The sequence below is a fragment of the Macadamia integrifolia genome, chromosome 9 (assembly GCF_013358625.1).
Source record: "Macadamia integrifolia cultivar HAES 741 chromosome 9, SCU_Mint_v3, whole genome shotgun sequence".
NCBI classification, from domain to species: domain Eukaryota; kingdom Viridiplantae; phylum Streptophyta; class Magnoliopsida; order Proteales; family Proteaceae; genus Macadamia; species Macadamia integrifolia.
Window position 1 is genome coordinate 34,498,537 of NC_056565.1, and position 5,454 is coordinate 34,503,990.

Below are 5,454 nucleotides of genomic sequence, written 5' to 3' on the forward strand. Positions count from 1 at the left end.
ATTTTAGTCTCATACTCTCATCCAAGTACTAGAACCCATGAGATCATATGTTGTATGTCTTTGTCCACTAAATCTAATAATTTAGTAATTATTTAGCATCAAATTATTGATCATATGTATGTTTGTCCATAATTTATATCTTAAATGGTTCACAACTAAAGAAAAAATTTGACATTCTATTCATATGATCGTTGCATTTTGTGTTATTTGAAATAATTATTCTAAACAAAAAATGTGAGTAAACATAAAGCGTATATCGAATTGGATCGCTTGAGAGTCATGAATAGATTATTATCAATTGTATTGAGAACAAGATATTTAATAATAATTTATAATTGGCCCCAAACCTACAAGGTACTTATTGTTGTGGTTGAATATTTTCAATTTTGGTGCTCTAACTATTGATGCCAACAAGCTATATTTTAGTGCATTGGGTGGGTAATATTTATTTGTAAATATAAGATGGAAATACGTAATATAAGGAATCCACTTCCCATATTAGGAAATATAAAAAAAGGAGATATTTCATCATGATTGGATAAAAGTTTGAGTTCGGTGGCATACTTAGTAAGTGGTTTGTAAAATGTTTTAAAATATTACTTTGATTCTAAAAGGCTTTGAAGAGCATTTTATGTTCAATCACTGTTTAAGATTCTTTGTAGGCCTGAACAATATTACTTGGAAAAAGAGCCCCTCTAACACCACCGATCCTTCAATGACTGATCCAAGGGCTAAGAGTGCTTGGACCAAAAACTGTTGAATTTACATTCCATGCCAGATATTAGGGGTGTAAGTTTGGCCTTGATGGCCCGAACCCTCCCTGTGCCTTAACCCCGTCTAACTTGGTTATGAGGGTCAATCCGGCCCAGCCTGACCCAACCCTAACCAAGGTTAGGCCCAGCCCGGCTAGGCCCAACCCTGCTCAATTTTAACCTTGATATATTATTGTGTTTAGTAATAGTGTTCCCCTTTCCCTAGGCCCACATAATGTGTTACACAAGCGTTACACAAGTTGTCTGTACGACTTCAACCCACATAATGTGTTACGCAAGCCACAAACTCTTACTTATTGAGCTAAGACAATCAAATGACCAAACTATTTTTTCTTGCATAGGTTGTCTTTCTGTCTCTTGTCATGTATTGATATAGGCTTTAAATATAGTAGAAATCATGAAGAATTGGGTTAAAATTTGGCCTACCCAATTTCTAGCAGATTTGGTGATGCCAGACGATTAAAAAGTCTATATTATAAGCAAATTGACAACCTTGCTTGCTGCAATTTATGGATTAGGGGTGGATAAGTGCTGGTCATAGTTTTAATGTCTCGCCACCCCCTTTGGTAAGTATAGGCTTAACATTTGTCACCCTTTGTTTAAAAAAAAAAAAGACCAGCAAGGTTCAACCAGGCCCAACCTAGCCTGAGCATGAACCTAGTAGGGTTGAGTTTTAAGGACTTAGGATTGAGTTGAGTTTTTAAGAAATCCAGCTGAACCCGACTTATTTCATCCCTACCACATATTGTACCTTGGCTGCATTCTCTCATATTTTTTCTTCTTTTTTCTTTTTCTTGAGAGCTAAGGAGGTAAGGGAATGAAAAGGCGGGAAAAATCATGAATTATTGCTACCTCCTTAGCTCTCAGGAAAAAGAAAAAAGAGATGGATCCGTGAGAGCTAACTAGATGAGCTCTGCAGGTTGGAAGTGAACGATATTCACCCCCAGTCTGTTTGGATGGACTTGAGCTTACAGGAGATGTGACGTTCAACTAAGGCTTGAAAATTATAAAATTTTTGAAATACTTCAGACTTTTGAACCATAGGGTAAAACCATATAAATTTAGAAAAATCATCCAAAAAAAATTTACAAAATATTTATGTCCTTCAGGGGAGGGAGTGGCATAGGGGCACCATACATCACTATAAATCAAATCCAAGGGAAATAAACTAACTGAATAAGTAGGACCTAAAGAGAGTTTACTAGCTTTGCCAAGTTGGCATGCCTGACAGACTCGACTCAACCCTGTGGACTAACACAAGAGATTATTGTCACGCAACATCAATTGAAGGAGACGCTCATGTGGATGCCCTAAGCGATAATGACAGCCATCCATCGACGTACGTTCAGCAATACTGACAAAAGGAGGGAGAGTTGCACCACATAGGTTCTACCCTTGTGGTAAATAAAAAGAGATGGATCTATGCGACCTAATCAGATGAGCTCTGCAGGTCAGAAGTGAACGATATTCACCCCCTAGTCCGTTTGGATGGACTTAAGCTTACGGGAAAAGTGATGTTCAACTAAGGCTTGAAAATTAAGAAAAAATTGAAATACTTCAGACTTTTGAACCATAGGGTAAAACCATATAAATTTAGAAAAATCATCCACAAAAATTAAAAAATAGTTATGTCCTCCAAGGGAGGGAGTGGCACGGGGGCCCTATACATCACTGTAAATCAAATCCAAGGGAAATAAACTAACTGAAGAAGTAGGACCTAAAGCGAGTTTACTGGCTTTGGCAAGTTGGTAGGCCTGACAGACTTGACTCGACCGTGTGGACTGACACGGGAGATTATTGTCATGCAACATAAGTCGGAGGAGACGCTCATGTGGATGCCCTAAGAGATGATGCCAGCCATCAATTGATGTCCATTCAACAATACTGACAGAAGGAGGGAGAGTGGCCTAAAGGATGTAAAGACCATTATTACTCGGTCTGAAGAGTAGAATCGACTTGGTGACCTGATCCTTGACAACAAAGTGAGAAGCATGGAATTCAAAAAAGACATCATCCTCATGTGCAAATTTTTTAACAGAAGGAAGAGGTTTAGAGATAGACGGAACAAAGAGAACATTAGAAAGACGAAAGGAGAGAGAAGGAGATGAAGAAGGGAGAGTAATAGAACCAATATGAGTAATGGGAATACCCTTATTGTTGCCAACTTGAAGCTGATCCTGACCGGTGTAAGTATCATAGGTTGAGAAGGAATGGAGGCCAGGGGTGACATGGTGGGAGGCATCAGTATTAGGATATCAGGTCGTGGTATTGGTGGGCAGGTAGGATGGGATTGGTAAGAGGGGAAGGTTGGGATGGCCATAGTGCGCTAAGGGAGGGTGAGAAGGGGGTGATATTGCTAGGGGTTGGGGTTTGGGTTGTTCTGAGGAGGTTGGGTAGGGGGACGATAGTAACAGGTTGCTGCAGCATGGTTTTTCCGAGGGCAGATGGTATAGAAGAAGTTTTCGCAACCATGCCCACGACCCCTGCCATGCCCCCCCAACCTCTATTGGAGCCACGGTCAGAGGAGGAACTGGACTCACTAGAGGAGGGAGAAGACCGTTAAAGTGGTATTGGCAGTAGGAGAAGAGGAGACCCCATCAGAAAGGTCGAGCTTGCAAAAAACACACATGCTTTCATGACTCAGAAGGAGGCCATGGCGTTCTGTGTAAGAGGGAATGACAGTCCTGGTGAAAAGGGAGGGAACGATCTCTTTCATGTCTTCCTTAAGACCACACAGGACATGAATGTTGAAATCCTGGGTGGTGAGGGGTTTACCTGTGGCAGCCAGTTCATCAGTGATGGCCTTGGTGCACTAAAGGAAGTCTGTGACAGATACATCAATCGAGTGGAGGAGGCGGAACCGTAGGTTTCTTGAAGGGTTGTCTAGATTTCATGGTTGATCTCCTTGTCAAGGACAACAGGGATGACAACCTCTGTGAGAGAGGAAACGATGAGACTCACAAGCTGAGAGTCCTATTGAGACCAAGTAGCAATGGCAGTAGCATCATCTGGGCATGGGGTTGTGCCATCAAGAAAGCCAAATAAACGTAGGCCTTTTAAGAATGGGACGAGGGGAGGAGAGAGAGGGAGACGGTGAAGGTGTGGCCACTGCTGTGGTAGTGGTGGTGGTGGGGGGAAGATTGGGGTTGGGATTGGTAGCCATGGAAGAGAGGGCACATAGAGAGAGAGGCGTTGGGGGCTAAGGATGAAGGCATGTGGGAGCAGGGAACCAAAGAAAAGAGAAGAAAAGAAAGGAACCCTTAGGCTCTTGATACCATATTGACACAGTGAAAATGTGTTGTATTACTTGACTCTCAATGGAAAGAATATTACATTATATAGAGGAGATGTGTTGCCCTAGTTTACTAGGGTTTGTACAATATATGGAAAGTATCCATGATAGGAAAGATTGGTGGAATATTGTCCTACCAAAAGTATGCTAGTACAATATAGTAAGAGTATATTGAGTTATCAGATGGGTAGATCACAATATATGTCATTACTGCCATTCATCAACTTTCGCATTTCATATGGTCATCAAAACTAAAACTACAAAGCCAACAATAACACCAGGGAAGCACAATTCAGCGGAATTGTTAACTTTGATTATGAAATTATTAATGCTTTTGCAACCCAACTACTAAACTCCTTAAAAAAGGAGTAATTAGCGACAAAGGTTCACCTGATCAAGGAGCTCTACTTCTGTTGTATTATGTAGCCGATGCGGAAAGGCAAAGCCATTGTATTGCTTTTTTTTTTTCCCTCCATAGCTATACTATTTCTATACATATATTATTTTGGAGTTGGTTCAGTCGAATCAGATTCTGATTGATTCTAATAATTTGGAATGGAATTTTCATAACCTCAGAGCTTCGTCGAAGATTAATCGGAATTGTAGAAGCTTCATCATTGTGCAACCATTAAGCATTGTCGTGGAGTAGTTCGAAGAACAGAGAACCATAAGCACCCTGATATGGTTTCCATCATTCTATTTGGAAATGGTGCTTGCCATGATGAGATCGACACGGTCGTGAGGCAGCGTGGGTTTGGGCACAGTGGTGGGAACGATCACAAAACTTCTGGTGGCAGCAAGGTTGGGGTGGGTGTAGGGAGCCGATAGGAGGGAGGAAAGGGGAGATGGAGTCGGAAACGGAGAAGAAAGGAGGAAGGAGAGGGAGAAAGAAGGCGAAATTACTAGAGTATCCCTGTTTGAAAAGAATGTTAAGTGATGCAACACATTTTCCGATACGTCATTATGGATTGGATTAGTCTTTCTGGTTGTTATCCTTTATTCTCTCATCTCTTGAACCTATTCGGTATTTCCATGATAAAAAAATGTACTACAAGTAGTACTACATCTTTGACCGTGAAATATCGATTGCTTGTTGAATCCTGTGAATCGCATGAAAGTAGGATAGTCAAACAGTTTCATAAAACGTTCTTGGTGGAAAAAAAAATATACGTATACAATACTTGAATTCTCAATGTAGATGCTGCATAGTTGGTTCTCATCCTTTAGAGACTACAAGTGTAATAGGAGCATCCGTCGACAAAAGGATCGCCCTAAGATGGTCATCTCATAGCTATTGAGAACGAATCAAATTGGATGGTTCTATTTCTCAATCTTTCTGACTTGTTCCTACGGAATCAAGGTTGAAAAGAATGAAAAAATATGTCATTC